This window comes from Sebastes umbrosus, chromosome 13 (assembly GCF_015220745.1).
Source record: "Sebastes umbrosus isolate fSebUmb1 chromosome 13, fSebUmb1.pri, whole genome shotgun sequence".
NCBI lineage: Eukaryota > Metazoa > Chordata > Actinopteri > Perciformes > Sebastidae > Sebastes > Sebastes umbrosus.
In genome coordinates, this window is record NC_051281.1 from 29,654,459 (window position 1) to 29,679,907 (window position 25,449).

A 25,449-nucleotide genomic window follows, 5' to 3' on the forward strand; every position below is an offset into this window, starting at 1 on the left:
TATAGTTTATTTGTAGGTGAATAAATGCTACAACTCCTCAAGACCCGAGCCAAGCTACCGTGTCTTGCAAACCCGGCTCAGGCTCACTTAAAGGGGACATATCATGCTCATTTACAGGTTCATGTTTATATTTTGTGTTTCTACTAGAACATGTTTACTTACTTTAATGTTCAAAAAACACATTATTTTTCTCATACTGTCTGTCTGAATATACCTGTATTCACCCTCTGTCTGAAACGCTCCGTTTTAGCGCATTTCAACAGAATGGCAACAGAATTGCGTTGCTAGGCAACAGCTTGGGTCCATGTTTACTTTCCGTCAGCTGATGTCATTCACATACACTGCAACAGGAAATAAACTGGGACCAATTTAGAATGTTTACATTTAAAACTGTGAAATGGTCTAAATATTGAAGATTTGTGACATCACAAATGGACAGAAATCCTAACGGCTTGTTTCAAATGCACAGTTTCTGAATATGGGCTGTGTGTATTTCTCCATGGATTGAGTGTTTGATACTTTCACAGTATTTATATATCACTTAAACCTGCTTTATAATATAAAAGACATGAAAATGTCACTTTTTAAAATATGGGACCTTTAACATCCGTAATCGCAACGCCGACCTTTTCCAGAAGATGGTTGAAGGAATGAAAGAGGGAGGCTGTGTTTGCACGGTCAAACAAGTCCGCCACCGGTTACATTAATCAGAGTATCCACAGCTGCATGTATATTAGTGGAATATTAATGTTCATTAGCTACATCTTAGTAGGAATATTATCTTTTTTGGGATAAGGGCAACATTTTTAAATATTTTTGTGCATGTAAACGTAGTCAATGTTTCAGATGATACCGTGCACACTTGACAGCAGGACGGCCCGTTCTTGGCTGTCCTCTTTGATAACAGAGTCTAGTGTCATCAGAGAGCCGTCGGTATCTCATAAGCAAAACATATTCAGTATTGTGCCTAAGCTGCAGTGTGCCGACCACATGACTCTTTCAACCCCGGAGTTACTCCAGTGACAGATGAGCCAAATGAGGAGTAAGGTTACCAATCACTCAGACATGAAGAGGGTTCATATTCAGTACGAGACAGAGTTCATAAACAGCGGTGTAACTTATACAAGGCACCTGGTGCCAGCTCACATCACCCCTACTGGTGCTCACCTGTACGTAGTGACGTGAAGATTTTGCAGTTTTTGACTCTCTTTTTCTTCCTTTTGTTGTCAGAGGACTTTTGAGGAGTACAATTCATATCTCTGCTCCAGCGTGGCTATTTTTAGACTGGCTCAAATATCAGGGGATCCTGGACTCTTCCTCCATCTCTTTTTTGTCTCTCTTTGCCTGTCTCCTCCACTTACACTTACCCCCATTCGATTGAATCTCAAAGCCCCTTGCTCTGTTGTGTAAGGATGATTAATTATAGGGCATGTGAATACATTTATGTATGGTGAACAGTATGTATCCGTGTCCCCGTGTTGTCGCGGTGACTCATTCACTCATATCAAGACGAAGATCTGTTTACTCATCGCTGGGAGTAGTACTCGGCCTGTGAAAATGGTTGTATAATATCCTCCGTGGCTCTAAAGGAGCCTTCTAAAGTCTGGAAAAAAAAAAAAGATACCCTGTCATGATGTCATAGTGATGTCATCAGGTTTAACTCAGCGTGGGCTTGAGATTTAAGAATTGAACTGAAAGCCTTTGTTAACTGTTAGTATAGAGTTTGGACGTCTGGGTTTATCAGATACGGAGGGTATGCAACAGACGCTATAGAGTTGCATTGTGGGAAGTGTAGGATCTAGAGTTTTTGGAGTTTGAGCTAGGGGACTAAAAGTCAGCATATCTTGACCTCTTCTGCATCGAGTTTGACAATTTTTCATGTATTTTGGCACTCACAAGTCCCTCACCATTAAGGAATACCTCAAGTACCCCTTCAGATCTTATTTTTCCTTTTTTTTTTAACCCCTTTCCATCCTGCCCTCTTTTTTAGAGGTGTTGGAGTGAGGTACAGGGGAAGTTCAGGGGGAGATAGCAGGTCAACAGTAGATGTCACATAGAAGTGGTGTACATCACCTGAAAGCTGAGAAACTGAAGATTAATTTGAGATGCAGCTCAGCACTGTGTGTCAAGTTGTTCTAGTCATTAATAAGAAATAAAAAAATAATTAGTAAATTAATTAATCAAGTTAAATTAATTGTGAAAGTGTATAAGAGCGTAGAACATGATGATATGTTTGTGATGGTCATCCCCATGCTCTATTATGTCTTATAAGTTGTTGCAGCAATTTTGAGGTTGATACCATTTGTTACACAGATTTGGTGCTAAATATAACCATTTTTTACCACTCGAGAATTAATAAAAATAATCAATAATCCCTCCAAAATACCACATTAAGACACCAAGACCTTGATGAACTCCATAGAAAAAGCCATACTGTGATTTGGTATCAAAAACCTTTGACATTTAGAGATTTCTGCAAGAATTGGCAATTGGATGGCGAGCACTTGTGTTGTGTAAACTGCTCAGAAACCCCCCCTTATTGTCAATCTAGCTAGGAAAGCCATCCATCCTCTGAATGCTCTAGGTCTCTAGTTTGATCCATCCATCCTCTGAATGCTCTAGGTCTCTAGTTTGACCCATCCATCCTCTGAATGCTCTAGGTCTCTAGTTTGTGGCTGTAAAGTTTCATGAGGCTGTGATTATCCTAGAGGTCACCACAGGTCATTTTATACAGGGGGGTCAAGTTTAAAAAACATGCTCTCACTACAACGACATGTCTCCTATGGGGACCAACATCATCACACATTAATACAGTTGGGCTCATTGGATCCACAAGAGTCTCAGTGACTCCTCACACACAGTGATACCACATTTATGCAATTCCAAGACTGTTTAGGGACCCTTAATATGCAGAACTATTCAAATTCAGTACAATACAGTATAGGTGAAAATAACACATTTATTCGTGGGTACCAACAGAACCCATTTTCATTCACATATCTGGAGGTCAGAGGTCAAGGGACCCCTTTTGAAAATCGCTGTGCCAGCCTTCCTCCCCAAAATTTCGTAGTGTTATTTAGCGATCTTCCCGACAAGCTAACATGACATAGTTGGAACCAATGGATTCTAGTTTCATATGATACCAGTATTCTTCTCTCTAGCTTGAAAACTCAGCCCGCGACAACCTCTGAAAGACAGAAGAGCGGCCGGGCCCGCAGGGCGGGCTGTCAGGGTTTTAAGGTTCATGGAGAGCCAGAGACAAGCTCAGACCCCGGTGGTGTTATTGACAAGAGGAGACATTTATCGCCCTCCTTGCACTCCTCTTAAATAGTCTCCGTTTTTCCTGCTGGGCGCTAGGGGGAAGGAACTGTCAGGTAGAGAAGGAGGGCCACCTTGAGATGATTCTGATCACCGCAGGCTGCTACATGGGGGCCTGTGCCCAGTGGCGCTCAGGTGATGGCGCCACAGTATCTTTAAACAGTGTTGTCAGCTCTGTCCACTCGTCCACTCCTGTAGGAGAGCAGACACCCTCAAACCACAGACCAGCATTAGCTTCTGTATCAGCCCCAAACACACACACACACACACACGACACATATTTTGCATTTGGCAAAGCAAGATGTTCGCTTACATCATCAAACTGCAAAAACATCCCTTTGCATGTCGACGTGTGAGCCAAACCTGCTGTTAATTTCCATTAGTTGTTATGCTGAATTTTTTAGCCGATGTCCTGTTCTCTGTGTGCACTGACATTTGTGTGTGTTTATGACGGCGGCGGCAGCGTTCATGTAGCCTGCGTGGTTTGAAACGCTACACGTCGTGGCATCCTGCCTCCTACTTCCAACTGCCTTCCATTATTGTAATGAATATTTAGTGCAGTGTTTGCAAGATAGCCACGACTCACAGTGTGCTGTCTTGCTGCTGGGTAGTAGAGTGAGACAGGCGTTTGACAAGCTTGTGGCACTTCAGTATATTTTTATATATTTATAAAGACGAGGCAGATTTTTTCACATTTTCGGTTGGACAGAATTCTGCAAATTATGAATACCTGGACGAGCTGGGAAAATCTGGAGAGGAAATCTGAGATATGGTCAACAGTTTCTGTGGTACTTTTGAACATTTAGAGCATCCACTTTATAAATCCACCGCACAGCTATTTGGTAATAAAGTTAGCATCGCCCTGGGTTCCCTCGACAAAAAGCCAATGGGATGTTTCCATTGGGTTTTGGATTATTGAAGAAAATAAGCTCTGTGCCGGACAAACATTTATGATACTTACACGTTTTGTTCTGTGAAATAATCTTCACAAATAAACACCATTTTTATGATTTTTTTTTTTGAAACGTGAATGCAATCGCCAGAAGTAAAAAGCTAACGTTAGGCTATAAACTAACTACACCACAGTCGCATGAGTGTGAGTATACACAGCGAGGATGTAAAGGAGGACGAGTCGACGTGATGACGTTTAGCCGTCTCATTTAGCCACTTGTTAGCAACCGCCCTTTTTAAGACATATAAAAGCTTATAAATTAACGATTTGGATATTTACTGATGTATTTTATGTCGTAGAACAAAACGTTAAAATCTCTCAAGCTTATTTTCACCACAGACCTTATTTCTGGCATCTAACTACAAACTAGGGCTGTCAATCAATTAATATATTTAATCGCAATTAGTCGCATGATTGTCCATAGTTAATCATGATTAATTGCAACTTTTTTATCTGTTCAAAATGTACCTTAAAGGGAGAATTGTCAAGTATTAAATACTCTTATCGACATGGGAGTGGGCGGATATGCTGCTTTATGCAAATGTATGTATATATTTATTATTGGAAATCAATTAACTATGATTTGCCCCAAACTGCATGTGATTATCATAAAGTGAGCATGTCTGTAAAGGGGAGACTCGTGGTTACCCATAGAACCCATTTTCATTCACATATCTGGAGGTCAGAGGTCAAGGGGACCCACTTGAAAGTGGCCATGACAGTTTTTCCTCACCAAAGTTCAACGTACGGTTGGAGCGTTATTTAACCATCTTCTTGACCAGCTAGTATGACATGGTTGGTATCATATTAGTGTCATATGTTACCTTCACTCTAGCTTCAAAAATGAGCCCTCGACAACCTCCGAAAGATTGATTGTGTTAATGACTTAAAGAAATTAGTGGCTTTAATACGAACGTGCGTGTTATTATTGCGTTACTTTGACAGCCCTACTAAAAACCTATTCAGAAAACCTCATTGACTTCCAGATGAGGGAACCGGAAGTGCTAAAATGCTAACTCATTTCCAGGTTTTAGGACTCATTCCTGCACCGCTCTACCTCTTGTTGCTGCTACAAAAGGCTGCCGCCTCAGATGATTTAATCTTTATACCACCAGAAACTAGGTCAGCAATATTTCATTGGTGTCATGAGAACAGATTTTTTTTTTTTTGCACATCTAAGCAGTGCACCAATGAAATGGGAACTGCTGGAAGGGGTGACCTTTTGGTCCCACAGCTAGGACGTATAATTCAGAATTGTGTGTTGTGTGTGGTGTCACAAAAAAGAGCTGGTTTATGTATGAAGCTGAGACGAGGTCTGCTACTGTATGTCGCTGGAATCAAGTTCATTTCTACTTTTTTCTCTTCTGAAGACACACATTTACTGTACACAGAGCTACTTTACCAAGGTTTTGCTCCATCAGCAGCAGCCAGGTGCATTGCTATCATTTTAGGCTAATTTCAGTGTCTCATTTTAGTTCAAGCATTTCAAGCTGGGGCATTTTTAAAATACTGCACCTGAGAAATCCTCAGCTTCTATATTTAATACCTGAGCTAACCCCTCTCGACAGTAATATGGAGGTTCTGTTGAAATTTTGACAGCAAACCTGCTGGACTGACCCCCATCAGTGAAAGACCGTTGATCTCCACGTTGCTTAGGGTTATATCTTCTGAAGCATTTATTGAGTTCCAGCCGCCTGAAATAATTAAAATTATTAAATAAGTAAGGGATAATGTACAGCGAGCCGGTCATTGTTGTGAAAGAATCCCCGACAGGGCGATGCAGCATTGCTGCAGCATCATTTTTAATTTTTTTTTGTTTATCTAAAGAGTCATGCAAGCACTTTTATATTATTGTTTTTACTGATATACGAAAAATCACAGTAAAGTAGTGCTATAATGTTGAATCTTACAAGGACTGTGATCCCACTGTAAATATTTTTATTCAGATTGTATGCATATGGTGGTGTATTCTTTATTCTTTGACAGTTTTCCTAAAATTAGATATAAAAAAATATAACTATATGGCCTTGCTTACAGTATCGCAAATATGGCGATATATTGAATGGTAACCCCCGTATTGTGATGCGCACTGTATTGACAGATTCCTGCCAACACACAGCTCTAATATGTGTGTGATTTCTAAACAGATTTATAGATGTTCATTTTTGATAGACAGCAGAGATAATGGTGTCCTTGAAAAGATGGATGGATCAGTGACGTTGAATAAAAACAAAATATGTATATCATTTTTGTGTGTTCAGCTTTGACTGAGTTACGACGTTGAGAAAGATTTTTGATTTTGAAGTTGGTGTAAACACGCGCTAAGATAAGATAAGATATTCCTTTATTAGAGTTAAACTAAGGGTTTTAAAGTACCTTATTTCCTCTATGAGCCGCGTGTACAATAACTAACTTCCTTAGTTATTTCCAGAACATTATCTTTGCCTCACGTCTCTCTCTCTCCCTCCAAAGTTTGAAAACCTCTGTCCCACACCGGGTGCTCTGACCCGTCTGGCATTGACCAGATGTTACAGATGGTCGTGGGTTTTTTTTTTTAGGTTCCAAAACTACAAACAGTAAGCGAGTGTGGTCTCCATTGTTCAGCTAGCATGAAAAATTGGTCGACTCTGAAAAATGTCCTCATGAGTCCCAAGCTTCGCCGTCAAGGTTAGAAGAACTCGGGTAATGTTTTTAACCTTCCCTCAGAGCAGCTTGTGAAGTGTGTATTAGTAAATTGAGCTGATATGTGATCACCAAAAATCCAAACGAAGGTTTAAACGAGGAAGCAACGCTGCAATGGCATTAGTTTTATTGCTAGAAAAAAGGACATGAATGCCTTAATTTGGCTTCTGTTCAAAAGTTCCCTCTAACATCCATCCTCTTTTTTTCACATTCTCAAACTCCTAAATCATTTCCCTTCTAATGTTGTCTTTGGAGAGCTGCTGATTTCCACTCTTTTCTGGCGAGCAGACCACAGTCATGTAATGTGGATCATAAGCATTCTTAAATATCATAAAAATAGATCTCACGTTCTGTTTTAATAGAATTATGTTACTGTAATTCTCTCTTCAGATGCTCCGACACCATATGTTCACTGTGATCCAGTAGCCAGAGTGCTTCACAACACTATCACACTGATTAGCATGTATCTCTATGTGAGGAATCCATCTGGAGAGTACCTGTGTTCTTTCACACTTGGCACCCACACTCTGTTGATCTGTTTCTCACTCACTCTCTCTCTCAGTTCTTTTTTACCCTCGCTAGCTGCCATACAAAAGTACATTGCACGCGGACACTGGTTTCCATCCACCGCTGCCTGTGACCAGACAGGAGACGGATGGATCCAGTATCAAAAGTCCACATTTGTTTTGGGAACCTGGACGTGGAAGTGGCGACCAGATGTGAAAACAATGTAGTCATTTAGGCGAAGCCGCAGCAGAGGCTGCTAATCTCTGATAGCGTAGATTCGGCCCAGCAGAGTGAGTCTGCTTACTGTCTCGGTGACATCTGTTTTGCACTGTACAAACTACAGATGGGACTCGGCGCATCTGGATCAGTGATTAAACGTCTTATTACTACGATGTCGGGGTTGTGTTTACGTGTCTTTACCGTAACATCAGTCCTGTGTACTTTTGGGATAAATGATGACCCTTGCTGCTGATATGTTGTGTACATAATATGAGTATGATTATACATTTGTGGCATTTTCAGTATGTCACCTGACTAATACTGTGCCAATATTAAAGGCCGGGTTGTCTGTTCCGTTTTTTTTTTCAAATGGAAACGCCCACTCAGCCGTTGCAAAAAGTAGTGACATAGGTTTCCAAAGCCGTTATATCACAGTCTTCAAGACCAGACTCACCGAACAGATACCGGACTCACTCTACCTCGCAGAACACGGGAGTTGCCGGTCTGCCGCTGCATTGATCGGTTAGATTCTTTGTGCTGTTGTGTGACTTTTGAACTCACAAACTAACGTGGCGTCCGCAGCAGTACATTACTTAGCTTCCGTGCCGGTACTCCTGTCTGCTCCTCCAAACTGGGAGCATGCCGACCGCCATCTAACATACTGTATGTAACGTTAATACACTGACTATGAGGCTGTATATATAGCTGCACTTAGTAGAAGTGTCATCATGCAGAAACTACGTCAGGTCATGTGGGAAAAAAGTTTTTAGAAGGGCTTGGGAAAATAACATTTTGACATTAAAACGTAAGTACTTTGACCAAAATTTGAATGTTTGGATTTGAAAACACAAGGAACACCACGGTGAAGCTACAGAATGATATCAAACCTCAACAAAATCAGGGGCTATAGCACGGGCTATATATAGAGTTTGGAGGGTGGTGTATTTTATCATCTTTTTAAAAACCACAACTACAGTTAAAGCAGTTGCTTAACTTACAGCAAAATGCAAGCAATTGATTAAATAGTGTGTTTATACTCTAATGTGAGCAAACCATTAGCCCGGCTAACTACCTTACTAACATACTGACTAACTTATCACTACTGCATTAGCACTTAAAACTATAGAGTGTATCAGAAGCCACCGTTACACTGCGGGCATTTCCCCGCCATATGAGAGTGAAAATTAGAATTTGTGAATGTGAAACATATTTTGGTTTCACTTTTATTCACACTTCACACAGTCAGTCAGCTAGCAGTTTCTTATTTTTAGCCGCCGCTGACCGTCGCTTTCACCAGTTAAAAGACGTTTCAGGCGGCAACTTGGCTGTTATCGGGATTTTCTTGTGCTCTCTGTACTCGGCGAACAAATGTTTATCAGGCAAAAAAAAAGCATCCCTCTGTAACACCCAGTGGGCTACCTCCGGGTCTGAGAAGAGAAGCCAATGCTGAAGTGCCTTAAACCTGCATTCTTTCTAACAGCCAGCAGGGGGCGACTCCTCTGGTTGCTAAAAGAAGTCTGATTGTATAGAAGTCTATGAGAAAATGAGCCTACTTCTCTCTTGATTTATTACCTCAGTAAACATTGTAAACATGAGTTTATGGTCTCAATCTCTAGTTTCAAGTCTTCTTCAATACAGCATGATGTTCATTTAGTAAATGATGGTCCCATTTAGAGTCAGATAGACCATAAAGCAGGGGATGCTTTTGGGCGTGGCTACCTTGTTATAGGTTGCTACCACAGTGTGTTTTCAGTTCATGAAAGGTAATTATAACCTTTTTGGCTTGAAAATGTCTTATTGAGCGTTCAGTTGTACTTAGCTCCACCCTCTTGTGTCACTTCTGGTTGCAAAAAACCAAGATGGTGACGGCCAATTACCAAAATGGCGATGGCCAAAATGCAGTACAAAACTCAACGCTTCAAAAATGCAGTCCACAAACCAATGGGTGACGTCACGGTGACTACGTCCACTTCTTATATACAGTCTGTGGTAACACCGTTGTACAACTGTGAGTGGATTAAGTGTTTCTCTAGACCTCCAGTATTAGGATCAAATAGCTCGTGGTAAGTAAGGTGGGCTAAATTCAGAAGTTCTAGCTGTTATGTCAATGTGTGAGATACATATTTAAACATTTAGGTTAATATATATATTTGATCAGGCTCTGTATTGGCAGATGCCCAATTATTCAAAGACTTAGATCTGTTTTTGGGCAAAAAAAAAACTTGATCGGGACATCCCTAATACGTCTTTTCTTTCATTCGGTGTAGACTCTAGCTGCTCTATATTACAGTAATAAACACGCACACACACACATATGGACTTTCAACAGAACGTGTTGACGCCAATTAACCCCAGCTTGGCAAGATGATTACAGATGAGCCTACCTCAGATCAGACCGTTTGATCTGACACCAAAGTCACACTATAATTACACAAAGGCGCACAGATAAAAGGGCTGCACCCACACACGTTTGAAAAATCGTGCACAGAAATGCATATATATTCACTGAATATTAGCAAACAGCCTCTCCACTATCACAGAGTGAGAAATATCTTATTATCTTCCTACAGGTAAAAACGGACCATTTCTGTCAGGCTCGTCACTGTCACATTGGCATCAATTCTTTTTTTTTTACTTAATAAGGATATTCACTCGCGTTTAGTGTTTTCCTCCACTTGACACTATCAACCATCCTGAAATCTAATAGAAATCCTACACGAAACATTAGAAAGAAACAGACGAGCTACTGGAGAAACTTGCATTGCACCCCACTTAAAATACAAACTTCCAGTAGCATAGCAACTCTTTGTTTGATTAAAGGGACTGTTTGTAAGAATCAGAAATTGCTTGTTAACAGCGACACCTGTGGCCGTTAAGTCAACGAAAGTCAGCGTCCTGTTGCTCGCGCTCGCCCGTGTGCACGCGCTACCTGAAAGTGAACGAACATCCGTCAAAACAGTGAGGCGACACACGTCAGCTAAAAGCACAATATCACTCTATATTTCAGCTGCTTGGCAGTAATGTTAGCTGACCAGACGAAGGTTTCTCCATGAATCAATGCTGATCCTAGTGTTGGCTTTTCCTGCTTCAGCCTCCCGACCGCGGCCGGAGGGAACAGGGGAGACACCGGAGTTTTGGTCGGAGACGATAACGTTTCTCTCTGCGGAGCCCCGTCACTTCACAAGACACGGGAAACCTCTGTTGGTCTGGAGGAGCTGCAGCAGTTTTTTCTGCACAAACGTCCACTCCATTCACTAGATATTCTCAGAGCTAAACTAACTCTTCTGCAATGTGGAGTGTGTGCGCATGCATGGGAGAGTGGAGCGAGCTGTGAGTGAAGGCAGGCAGAGGAGCAGAGTACAGCAGAGACTCCGGTCCTGGAGACCAAAGCTATGGTCTCCCCCGCGTCCTCCGACCGCGGCCAACACTGTTTAACAGACGAGCTTCACTAGATACAACTTTTCGGTTTTGATGCTTCACTGTAGTTTGTGTTGGAGTCTGAGTCTGAACAGTGTAGCCACACGCGAGCGTGCATGGGACACCGACCCGGATTGATTTATATGTGTAAGAAGTTACAAACAGTCCCTTTAAGTGTAGGGCTGTCAAAGCTAATGCGATAACGCATTAGTGCAAATTCGTTTTAGTGCCACTAATTTCTTTAATGCAACTTGTGACTTTTAGGTTGTAGCGGGCTCAGTTTTAGAGTGAAGATACATGTATCATACTGAACTAGAAAACCTAATGAATCCATTGGTACCAACCATGTCATACTAGCTTGTCACAAAGGAGGTTAAATAACGCTTCAAAGTTACGCTAAATTTTGGTGAGGAAAAACTGACATGACCATTTTCATAGGGGTCCCTTGACCTGTGACCTCCAGATATGTGAATGTAAATGGGTTCTATGGGTACCCACGAGTCTCCTCTTTACAGACATGCCCACTTTATGATAATCACATGCAGTTTGGGGCAAGTCATAGTCAAGTCAGCACACTGACACACTGACAGCTGTTGTTGCCTGTTGGGCTGCAGTTTGCCATGTTATGATTGGAGCATATTGTTTTATGCTAAATGCAGTACCTGTGAGGGTTTCTGGACAATATCTGTCATTGTTTTGTGTTGGTAATTGATTTCCAATAATAAATATAAACATATATTTGCATAAAGCAGCATATTTGCCCACTCCCATGTTGATAAGAGTATTAAATACTCGTCAGATCTTTAAGGTACATTTTGAACAGATAAAAAATGTGTGATTAATCGTGATTATATATTTTAATTGATTGACAGCCCTAATTAAATTTTTTTTTTCTTTTACATCAACCTTCACATTAGGAATATGTAGTGAATTATAATTGTTTGGGTCTCTGAGTAGACAAGCAAAATAGTTAAGAACAAAATATGACTGAAATATGCTGAAAATGCCTGAAATACAGTTTATATTTTGAATAAAACGCAGGGACCTCCTGGTTGTTGAAGCAAATCATAAATCGGTTTTCCAGTAGACAATGAACATAAAAATACACAAAGCCTAGCCAGACATCAGTAGATGACTTCATACTGTTCACTGTATGCGCCGTGGAACTGCAGGTAGCCGACCACTCCTCGTAGGTTGCGTTCGATTCTAACAATAAAGGCACTGTTAAATTAATAAAAGCAATTCAGCAGCAGCAATGGCCTGCAGACAACAGAGATAGCTTTACTTACACACATGCTTGTACTTTGCCCCACTAATCAGCCACCATACCGAGTCGAATCAGATTGTTTTGGTCTAAACCAATTTCCTTTACAACCTCACTGCTGTCGCCACCATTACTGAAACCCCCTCAAAGCCTAGCAGGAGAGAAAGGCTGTGATTTGATCTTCCTCACCTTGATCAGATTACACACTGGAATTAGTATAATTACAGCTGTCGCTGATTAATGGGCAACTAAGCTATAATTAGCACTCTGGATATGGGGAGACTGTAGGTGTGTGTGTGTGTGTGAGTGATAAAGAAATAATGCTTGTGGATTTGTAAAGAAGTGTGTGCGTACAACTTACGTGTGCGTACTCATATTTGTGTGTGTGTGTGTGTGTGTGTACGTAAACACTCATGCTTAACAGCAATAGAGAAGAAGTGGAATTGGCTCAGGCCTAGAAAAATAATGATAATACTGAACTATTTCTTGTTAAATCCTCAGAGGATCAGCGTGTGAACATCAGAAGAAGCAGAGTGGTGTTCACACCAGAGGAAACCCAGCTTCAACACACTGAAATAGTATTCTTTTATCAAATGATACACGGGGTAGTGTGGACATTCTGGCCTAAGCTTTCATCAAATGTACAATAACTTCATTGTTAATCTTATTAACCTCTCAGGCCTACCTACTGAATCAATCACCATCCATTAAAATCAGCTGTGCACATGGAGATTGCTTTCTCTGGCATAGCTCTACATGTTATACCTCAATTAAACTGCGATAGACAATGGTTTATTTATTGAGCACATTTAATACCCAAAGGCGAATCAAAGTGCTTTACGTAACACACGGAAGCATTAAATAAGAAATACATTAAAGGGTAACTTTGGTATTTTTCAACCAGGTTGTTTTTGTGTCTAAGTGACTAATGGGGAGAACAAGTTCTGAAATTTGGTCCAGCACTGAGCCAGAGCGCTGCAGCCGCGAAACGGGCTGCGATGTAAACCTTGGTAGTAATTGAATACTAGGGATGTATCGATACCAGTATCGGGAATCGGGTCCGATACTGTGCTCATGTACTCGTACTCGTACTCGAAAAACGGCTCCGATACTACGGCACCAATATCACTTCACGGTGGTACGCCCGACCCCGCTGGGAGTGCCAGCGGGGTCGAGAAGGAAGTTACCGCTTTTATTGTTGTGGTCTGAGTAACGTGTCGTCACTCAGCTGTTCCGGTGCGCTGCTCGGCTGCGCACTGCGTCTCAGTATGCTCCGTTTGCTCTATGTTTTGTTTTTTGTTTTTGTTTAATTGCTGTCTAAATTGTTGCGTCTGTAAGAACTGTCCTTGTGTAAAGTGTAAGATGATGACTGCCCTGAAAACTACGCTTCTGATTCTGTGGATTATTGGCCTCCGTGGACAATGTTTGTCGGTGCAATTTTCAACCGCACACCTGAGTGGCAACATGGACAGGTGTGGCGAGGAGCCGTGCCTCGCACGCTCGTACAGTCGAGAGACTTTGCTGGAGCTACAACCCGAGCTGACACGGGAGATGACATCAAGCCACGTCTACCATTCGATGCTGGATAACATCCCTCAGGAGCTGATCAGAATGAATAGGAAAAAGAAACGAGGAAAAAGAGGGGGTATTCGGAACCGACTACGGCGGAGATTCAATTGGCCACCTCTTCCATCTATTGTTCTTACAAACCTGCGCTCGCTGAGCAATAAAGTGGATGCGATACGGACATACACAAGGTACTGTAACGAATTTCGTGAGGCATCATTGTTATGCTTCACGGAAAGCTGGATACAAGCTACAATGCCCGACTCTCTCTTTGAAGTCCCAGGATTCACCCTTGTGCGGGCAGACAGGGATGTGGACTCTGGAAAAACTCGGGGAGGCTGTATTTGCGCGTACATAAATGATCTATGGTGCAGATCGCACTCAGTTAAATATAAGATCTGTGATCCCAATGTAGAAATTCTCGGCATGACTTAACGACCTTTTTATTTACCTAGAGAGTTTGGATGTATACCGCTGTTTGTTGTGTACGCGCCTCCCAGCGGCAAAGCGTCACAGGCGGCCAGCACCATAGCTAACTGTGTTCATGAGCTACAACTCAGCCACCCCGATGCACCGGCTATAGTGGTGGGGGACTTGAACCAGTGCCACTTGGAGACTGTGTTACCTGGGTTCGAACAGTATGTTAAGGACCACACAAGAAAAGACAATATCCTGGACAAGTGTTTTGTAAACGTTAAAGAAGTGTAGGCCACCCATATTAAATTCCGATCATAACGTTGTGCACCTGATCCCAGTGTACAAGACCAAACTCAAGCAAAGTAAACCTGAAAAGAAAGTGATAAGGACATGGACAAATGAAAGTAGGGAGCAACTGAAAGCCTGTTTTGATTGGACAAATTGGGAAATCTTTCAGGAGGGATCACTAGAAGAAATGACTACTGTTACAAATGATTATATAATTTTTTGTGTACAGCTGGTTGTCCCCACAAAGGAGATTAAAATCTATCCAAATAATAAATCATATGTGACCAGGGACATAATACAAGTAATAAATACAAGGAAAGTGGCTTTCAAAAACAAAGATTATGGAGCACTTAAACAGACAGGAAAAGAGCTCAAAATCAAATTGAGGAAAGCAAAACTGGCACACAGACAGCTTCTGGTAGATGCCTTTAAAGCTAATAACTCTAAAAAGGTGTGGGATACCATGAAATCTATGACAGGAATGTCATCTCCAACTAAACCTATTGTGACAGATAATGAATTTTGCTTTGCCAACGACCTAAACACTTTCTTTACCAGATTTGAATCACTAGATAATTCTGATAAGTGCACTGAAATACTTAAAACTATTATACCAACTACCTCAGACAGAATTGTCATCACTGTCGAAGATGTTAGGAAAAGTTTTCGGTGTACAAATTCCAAGAAAGCTGCCGGACCAGATGAATGCAGCGCTTTCCTTCTGAAGAACTTTGCAACCGAGCTGGCACCAGTGTGGCAACCAGTCTTTCAGGCTTCTGTAGACACGCACACTGTACCTCTGTCATGGAAAACTGCGCACATAAAACCTTTACCCAAAATACCATGTCCTAAAGAACACAAGGATTTTAGACTAATAGCCCTTACCTCAGTGATTATGAAATCTCTAGAAAGAATTCTGCTCCAATATCTTGTCAGTACAACAAAAGACAAACTTGATCCATATCAATTCGCATATAAGCAGGGTTGTGGTACAGAAGACGCTGTTGCCACTCTGGTTCATATTATTACAAAACATTTAAACAAACCAAAAACCTATGCAAGAGCTCTTTTTCTAGACTTTTCATCAGCCTTCAATACAATACAGACAGACATCTTGGTGTCAAAAATGGTCCAGCGGGAACTGAATCCCTATTTGATACACTGGTATGCCTCCTTTCTCACTAACAGAGTTCAAATTGTAAAAGTAAATTAAAGCTGCAAGCAGCGTTGAACGGGCCCTCGCCCCTTTGCGCACGTCGGGGGTACCCGCTGCCGTGCATTTCCATGAAAGTCAGACACTGCACGCAACAGTTAGAGGGTATTTTCTGCGTGGAGCACGTGGCACTGTAAATGACCTGTTGAGAACCTGTGGGGCATCCTTAAAAGGCACTTCTATGAGGGTGGGTGGCAGTATACAACCATTTCTTGTTGCCAGTAGGTGGCGCTATCACTATAACTCAATAATGGAACGTATATGTCTTCAGGCCGGGATTCTTATCCAGCTTGTGAAGTTTGGAGCAGATTGGAATATGTAGAGTCAAGTTACAACAGCCTCCTGTGCCATGTCGTATGCCTCGAATGGTTGAGGTTAGGTTAGGTCGTCTGGCAGCAAGTCTCACGAGAGTTTTTGCAGATCTCAGATCAAATTTCGCAATTTACAGGCTCCCTTCTAGTCGCTAGTCTGGAAGCGGAAAATCAGGGCTAAAGTCGAGTAGAGTGAACTCGCTATAACCAAACTGCCAATCACTGGGCATTTTCATAATGTAATAATCACATTTAGTTCCAACTTGAAGGGACTGGAAGATCTATACTCATTTGTTGTTTTTTGTTGTACATCTGAACACTTTGTTCAAACTCTGTATAAGCTGAACCTGTTTGTCCTCTGAACACCCACACAGGTGTTTTCAGTTATTCTGACTGATTAGACCTCTGCTCAGGTTGAAGGTGGAATTCATGAGATCACAAATCTCCATCTACCAGGTGCAATGAAAGCTGACAGGAGACTCAGGAAGATGTCAATACATTACAGTGAGCAGAGATCTAATCAGCCAAATAAACTGAAAACACCTGTGTGGGTGTTCATAGCTTTTAACGCAGGGTGCAGAACCCTAGGATCCTCCTCCACTGTCACCTCTCTGTTGTCAGTGTCATACCTACACCCAGACTGAGGTGTAGGCATTTGTGGTGTAGAGACTACAGGTAAAAGAAATGCACTGCACTTTTTTTATTAGCTTCTGGTGCCTGTAATTTCAGATTTTCATCATTTTCATTGTCATCACCTATAATCATGACTAAAAGCATATCAGTATGTCATTTGGTACCCCGTTACATTCATGAAGTCAAAACTGCAGCTACTGGTGACAAAGTTAAGAGCGAAAAACAACAACGTTACTGGGTGAGCGATCTAATCGACGTGAACGTCAGAGTTTGGGTGTGTCCCATTTTCACGCATGGGAAAAGATGCTGTAAAGACAAACTTATTGTCTGTGTTATTTATTGGTTTTGATGTGAATTATTCACACTCTACGGTGTTGACTACATTAAGTCAGAAAGATTAGTGACATGGTTTGATTTGATTAAAACCTGATTCTATTGAGCAGGTTCCTCAGGCACGGCTCAACAATAAGGATTGCTCACATGCAAGTATAATGCCACATTGGGCTTGTAAATCTAACAACTTCCTGTTTCCTTTAGGTGGCGCTATGACTATCACTCATAATTGAACGTATACGTCTTGATGCTGGGACTCTTATAAAACATGTCAAATTTGGGGAAGATTGGACAATGTATAGTCAATTTACAACAACTTCCTGTTTCCTGTAGGGGGCGCTATGACTTTCACTCATAATACCACATATATGTCTTCAGGCCTGGACTATTATCCAGCTTGTGAAGTTTGGAGCAGATTGGACTATGTAAAGTGTGTTGTTGCGTGCCATTTTTGGTATGATGTTCTTCAGAACAGAACTGGTTGAACCATATTTACCAGAAACAAAAAAGACTTTCTGTTCCAGCACGTCATTCATGATTGTCATCACACCTTCACACATTCACTCAGCTGCTAAACTTCACATTAAATGAGGTATTTTCTGAATGTAGTTTGGTCTGATGCTTCCGTGTTGGCAGTCTGCTGAAACATCGTGGTTAACGTGAGACGCATTCCTGTCCTGATTGGACCAGTCCGACCATATTCCAGAACAGTTAACAATAAACCTTCAGACTGACAGAAACCACCTGGACCTGGACCTGGTCCAAGATCTGGTGCTGGAACTGGTCCAAGACCTGGTCCTGGACCTGAGTTTCCTTAAACATGTGATCAGTCTAACATATTAAAATATGACACATTTATGTTGGAAATGTGATGAATGGTGGTAATAATATTTTCAATTGATGATTTACATGTGATCTAATTTATTCTGGGTTTAGACTAGATTTAGTTGCCCCAAATTTCTCAGTTATGATGAGGGTCCAGTCCTGAGGACATGTACATGCAATTCATAGTTTTCAGACACGTGACACGCGCCGCTAACTGGAGGGCAAAACAATGGACCAAGATGGCGGCTCACAGTGAATTATCCATAGCAGGGAAGCACAAGCCTGTCAACTTTCCATCTGTTCAAAGCCACGAATATTTAGATCATCTATCAACATCAGAAAAACAAAGATACGAGCACAAACTACAAAAAAGTGACAAAATGGCGTCTTCTCACATGACGTATGACATCACCGTTCGAGCGATCAAAAATTCCTTCACAATTTATCATCACAGTAGTTTGAGGGTTATACTACCCAAATTTCACGCGAATCCGATGAACTCTCTAGGAGGAGTTCGTAAAAGTATGCATAAGATACATAAATTACATGAAAAACATCAAATTCAATATGGCCGACTTCCGGGTGGGCGGAGCTAATGAAACCCGATGAGGAATATGTTTCAAATAATGAGTGGAATATGCATACCAGGTTTCATGAATATAGGAACAACTTTGACCAAACTACGGCCTAAAGTGAAGTTACAACAGCATCCTGTGTCTTGGCGAAACATCAAAATTCGCCACTCCGCCACAAGAACGCAGTTTCACGAAAACACAAAAGCTTCGCAATTTAGTATCATGAAGGTGTTGAGATTCTGCTGCCCGACTTTGAGATGGATCGCTTGTATCCTCTAAGAGGAGTATCACAAAGTTTCATACCTAAAAAGTGACAAAATGGCGTCTTCGCACATGACGTATGACATCACCATTCGAGCGATCAAAAATTCCTTCGCAATTTACCATCACAGTTGTGGGAGGGTTATACCACCCAAATTTGACGTGGATCCGATAAACTCTCTAGGAGGAGTTCGTAAAAGTATGCATAAAATACATGAAAAACGCACATATTCCAATATGGCCGACTTCCCGGTGGGCGGAGCTAATGAAACCCGATGAGGAATATGTCTGAAATAATGAGCAGGATGTGCCTACCAAATTTCATGAATATAGGATCAACTTTGACCAAACTATGGCCTTCCACGCGTTAGGGGGCGCTATAGAGCCGGCTAAACATGCTGAACCCAATAACTGTACATTTACATAAAGTTCACAGGTGTCCATCATTTTGCCAAGTTTCATGAGTTTTCGAGTACCTCAAGGTATGTTCAAAACCTAAAAGACATAAGGGGGCGCTAGAGAGCCAACATGCCACGCCCAAGCAAAATTTCACTACTAAATCAAAGTAATTACTAGTTTGGATGTGCATGTAAAGTTTCATGAGTTTTTGTGCATCCTAAAGTCTTCAAAGATGTGTTCGTAAATTTAAAAAAAAACGCAGGAAGTCCAAGATCGCTGACTTCCTGTTGGCTGAAAAAATCTCAAAAATATTTAACACAAACTTCAAGACGTATGCAATGATATACTTGAATTTCATGAAGATCGAAGAAACTTTCCCTGAAAAACAGCCTACATTAGGGGGCGCTATCTCGCCCGCTGGCGACACCCGATCCGAATCACTACAGAACTTTGAATTTCGCGCCACTTCTGACGCATATTCCACTTTTGGTGAGTTTTTGGGGATGGAAAAGGCCACAAAAACGCGATATTCCAGCAGAAAAATAATAATCCTTAGAAAAACAATAGGTTTCCTTGCACTTTCGTGCCAGGACACCGTTGGGGTCCTGGCACTTTTGTGCTCGGGCCCTAATAAAACCCTTTCCACTGCCATCACGACCAACGTCGGGGCCCCTCAGGGTTGCGTGAGTTCAGCTATGCTTTTCACCTTTTACACCGATGACTGTCGTACAAATACACCAAATCAATACATCCTAAAGTATTCTGATGATACAGCTATAATATCTCTGTTAAGTCACTCGGACAACCCTGAGCTGCACCAACATGGCGTGAACAAAATGGTCGAGTGGAGTGACAGTAATGCTCTTCAGATTAACACAAAGAAAACGGAAGAAATTGTATTTGGTTCACCATCTGATTCTCATAAAGTTCCTATTGTTATTCATAATGAAAAAATTCTGCAGGTATTTTCATATAAATATTTGGGAGTAATGATTGATCATCTGTTATCTTGGAAAGACCACATTGAATTTGTCTGTAAAAAGACAAAACAAAGAATTTACTTTCTCCGCCGCCTCAGGTCTTTTGGGGCGAGTAAACAAATTCTTCTATTGTTTTTTACTTCTGTGATTATGAGTGTCCTGCAGTATTGTTATACTACATGGTACAATAATTTGTCAACTACTTTAATGTCAAAACTGCTCCAACAAATGAAAATCTGCTCAAAGATAGTAGGTCAACCCCTTGAGAAACTCTATGAATCAGCCTATCATAATAACATCGTAAGGCTGGCTAACAACATCGTCTCTAACCCCAATCATGTTTTGAACAGTGAATATCAACTGTTACCATCGAATCGGAGATACAGGGTTCCACGATTTAATAAGGTTAGACTGAAGCACTCTTTTTTGCATCAGTCAATCCTTAAACTAAATATGGAGCCTAATCCCAGATCAAATGTGCGTTAAAGGGCCCTGAATATTGTCTTCTGTGATTGTAATGTTTAAATGTTTGTATCCTTGTTTATTGTCTTTGTCCTTTCTGTGATGTTGCAAACGGAGCTGCTGTTATGCAAAACAAATTTCAGACCTGTCTGACAATAAAGTATAAAGTATAAAGTAAGTATAAGTATATACGTTCCGTATCCGTCAACCAAAACAAACGTTAGCGGATCGCAGCGAGCCGAGAAAGTAGAAAACGCCTGAGGGTCTACGTGGCTATGACCTGCACCCTCACATTTAAATACAGAGTGGTAAACACTACACATCCTGTAAAGTATGAGGAAAAGCAGAGCTGGCTTTGTTATTGTTATTATATTAAAGGGACTGTTTGTAACTTCTTACACGTATAAATCATTGCGGGTCGTTGTCCCATGCGCGCTCGCGTGTGGCTGTGCTGTTCAGACAAGACTCCAACAGAAACTACACGGAAATTCCAAAACCTCTTGGTTGTATCTAGTGAAGCCCGTCTGTTAAACAGTTTTGGTCGCGGTCGGAGGACGCGGGGGAGACCGTAGCTTTGGTCTCCAGGGCCTTCGCTGTCCTCTGATCCTCTGCCTGCCTTCACTCACACACCGCGCTCGTTGTCACTCTTTCGCTCCACCTCTCACGTGCATGTGCGCACACTCCACACTGCAGAAGAGTTAGTTTAGCTCTGAGAATATCTAGTGAATGTACAGTGGATGTTTGTGCAGAAATAACTGCTGCAGCTCCGCCAGACCAACAGAGGTTTCCCGTGTCTTGTGAAGTGATGAGGCTCCGCAGAGAGAAACGTTATCGTCTCCGACCAAAACTCCAGTGTCTCCCCTGTTCCCTCTGGCCACGGTCGGGAGGTTGAGGCAGGAAAAGCCAACACTAGGATCAGCATTGATTCATGGAGAGACCTTCGTCTGGTCAGCTAACATTACTGCCAAGCAGCTGAAATATAGAGTGATATTGTGCTTTTAGCTGACGTGTGTCGCCTCAGTTTTGAGTGATGCTCGTTCATGTCTATGTAGAGCGAGCACAAGCGCGAGCAGCAGAACGCTGACTTTCGTTGATTTAACGGCCACAGGTGTCGCTGTTAACAAGACATTTATGATTTTTACAAACAGTCCCTTTAACATTAACAACCACAATATAAAAGCAGCTAATTGTACACTGTTACACAGATTCATATCAGTAGTATACTGCAGTAAAACACCAGAGGAATTTGACTGAATTTGACTTGTGAACTTTTATAGTCTTTGTAAATTAGTCATACAAAAATGGTACAAAAAACACTAAAGCGCATTTAGTGTTTGGGGTATGTATGTACTAACTTGGATTGACGTGAAGGGGACAGGATTTTACACGTGGTTTATCATGAGTGTATTCACTTGCATGCACATGCGTGTACAGATTTCCCACGCCCGCACCGTTCCTTTTAATAGTTCACTGTTTTCCCAAATGTTTGCATTATTGTTGGTCGTGAGATGGACTCGGGCTTGTCACTCGAGTTTGCCGACATGCTCATCCTCGTAGCGGTTTGTGGATGATTGATTCTTAGATGGGAATGGGAAAGTATTTCCATCGCTGCTTGCCACCGTCTGCATGCAAATCTTACAAACAGTGTCATCAAGATTTGCTAGCTGTCACTTGTCATTTGCTACAAACCCACTTTGCTGCCAAACGGCAGCAGTCGCATTCTCACGAGTGACCAACCTAAAGAGGAGCAGTCATGTGACGGTAATGAGAATTCAAATACACTGATATATTACAGATTTACACCCCAACCCTCGTCATACGGTTACAGCACAGAGCAACACGGCTAATACTTTACCACCCACGTACCCCTGGAATATAAATTCTGCCCTAATTGGGCTTGAGAAATTTCGCAGCCGTGGATGATGACAAATTCTGAGATTTCTACTTTACACTTAAATGAATCACTGAGCACCCGCCCCCCCCTTTGCCTCACTGAGGGAGCAGTCGATACAAACAAGATGGATAGCATGGAGCTGTTCTCAGAGCAGCAGAGGGAGGGGAGGAACGGGAGCGATAAGAGATTGAACTGCAGGATTTCAAATATTAATAGAGATGGAGTGTATATCAGACATTGTGCATGCATGAGCTATTTGTGTGCACTCCAGGTTTTCAACAAGCTGAGCCTGAGCACCCCCCTACCACCACACAGCAAACTTCTTAGTCAGTGACCAAGGGTAGCCGAGCAGAACGGAGGAGCAGGCAAATGGACAGGATGTCTCAGATAGATTACATAGATGCTACAGCTACGAGAGCTGTGACGTAACAGACCTGAACCTATCCCCTCTGAATGTCCTATCCCAAATATAACATGATCTTTATGGTCTTTATAATATCTTAATACTGCAGCTGCAATTTATTTATTTCTTGTGACTTTGTAATTTGTGTAATTGTACGAGTCAAAGTAAAAATCGTGGCTCTTGCGATTTGAGAATTGTACTCTTACAAGTTGCATTTTCAATATAAAAGCGAGGGCCGTCAATCAATTCAAATATTTAATCACTATTAATTGCATGATTATCCATGATTAATCACAAATTAATCACTAATTTTGTATCTGTTCAAAATGTACCTTAAAGGGAGATTTGCCAAGTATTTAATCCTCTTATCAACATGGGAGTGGACAAATATGCTGCTTTATGCAAATGTATGTATATATTTATTGTTGGAAATCAATTAACAACACAAAACAATGACAGATATTGTCCAGAAACCCTCACAGGTACTGCATTTAGCATAAAAAATATACTGAAGTCATAACATGGCAAACTGCAGCTCAACAGGCAACAACAGCTGTCAGTGTGTCAGTGTGCTGACTTGACTATGACTTGCCCCAAACTGCATGTGATTATCATAAAGTGGGCATGTCTGTAAAGGGGAGACTCGTGGGTACCCATAGAACCCATTTACATTCACATATCTTGAAGTCAGAGGTCAAGGGACCCCTTTAGAAAATTGCCATGCCAGTTTTTCCTCGCCAAAATTTAGCAGAAATTTGGAGCGTTATTTAACCTCCTTCAAGACAAGCTAGTATCTTCTAGCTTTAAACTGAGCCCGCTACAACCTAATAATCGCAAGCTGCGTTAAAGAAATTAGTGGCGTTCAAACTAATTTTTGTTAACGCGCTATTATTATTATATGTGTTAAATTTGACAGCCCTAATAAAAACTATTATAAATGCCGCTGTTTTAAAACAAAAAAAACAACTTTCATAATGTTTATTACAGTTTTGGAGGATTGACAGCATAACTTTGTTTCCTCCAAGAATATACAGTATAAGCTAACCTAAATTGTTAAATGGCAAAAAAGTTATACACAATGAAAAGTTCAAACAAACTAATTATAAAACATAAGCCCCATATCAGGGCTCATAGCTAACGACTTACTTCTTTGACTTTTATTCTACACATTGTTATTAGATGCAGCATGTTTTGTATAATGTCATAATCCCCCTCTCTTGATAGTAATGCAGTAGTCTCCTGCTCCATGGAATCAGCTCCAGCCAATGTTTAGCTTAAGGATAGAGAATTGGCCTTTAATTATTATAGGATAATGGTAAATGGTAAAATGTAGTGTAATGAGTAGAGAAGAATAATAAAGTCACAAACTGACTTTTAGTAATGTGAGTTACACATCAAAATCTCTCTAACGTGTGCCAACATTAGCTACTAGTCATACAGTACCATACCAAGTAACACTGTAGCTGTAGCTTCCTTTAAAGGGGAACGCCTATTTTCAAAATTCATAGTTATTAATATGGTCTAAGACAGTCCAAAAATATTAGTAAACATGAACAACTCTCTCCCAAATCCCAAAACTAGAGTGCTGAAACTCAAATGTGTGATGTCATAGGGTATAAAGTGTGGAGCTGCTTCATAGACGATGAATTGGTTGAGATGTTCCAGATGACACAGAGCACCCAGGGGGATGTTCTAAGTATATGGGAACATTTTCTGTTTCAAGGCTGAGAACGCCACAATAGAATAAAGCTCATTTGGGTATAAAAAAGAAAACAAACATTCTGTTGGTCCATTAAAGATCCCATGTCGAGCTCATTTTCAGGTTCATACTTGTATTTTGTGTTTCTACTAGAACATGTTTACATACTGTAATGTTAAAAATAAACTTTATTTTCCTCGTACTGTCTGCCTGAATATACCTGTATTCACCCTCTGTCTGAAATGCTCCATTTTAGTGCATTTCAACAGAATTGCAACGGAATTGTGTTGCTAGGCAACAATTTCCATGTTTACTTCCTGTCAGCTGATGTTATTTACATCCACTGCAACAGGAAATAAACTGGGACACATTTAGAATGTTTACGTTTAAAACCGTGTAATGGTCTATATATTGTAGATTTGTGACATCACAAATCGACAGAAATCCAAACGGCTTTATTTATTTCTTTGATTCACTGCACTAACGCCGCTCTCTCTCTTCAGTCACTCTATAGCTCGCTTGACCATCGCTGCTCTCTTGAATGCGATGTGTTTTGTGGCATCACAAATGCACAATTTCTGAATACGGGCTGTGTGTATTTCTCCGTATATTGAGTGTTTTGGTAGTTTAATAGTATTTATATAGCACTTAAACCTGCTTTATAATATAAAAGACATGAAAATCTCACTTTTTACAATATGGGACCTTTAAATCAGTCTCCCACTCATCGTCTATGGAGCAGCTCCAGACTTTATATTTGATGACATCACTAGTTTGAGACTTACTTCTCTGGTTTCTGGTTTTGAGAGAGAGGAGCTCATGTTCACACAC

The 25,449-nt window shown here is 41.1% G+C and overlaps 1 protein-coding gene across 2 annotated transcripts in view; it reads left to right on the top strand.

Annotated features, from left to right (window-relative positions):
• adarb1b (adenosine deaminase RNA specific B1b) overlaps positions 1–25,449 on the top strand; it is a 181,409-nt gene that overhangs the window by 61,755 nt on the left and 94,205 nt on the right. The window lies entirely within an intron of this gene.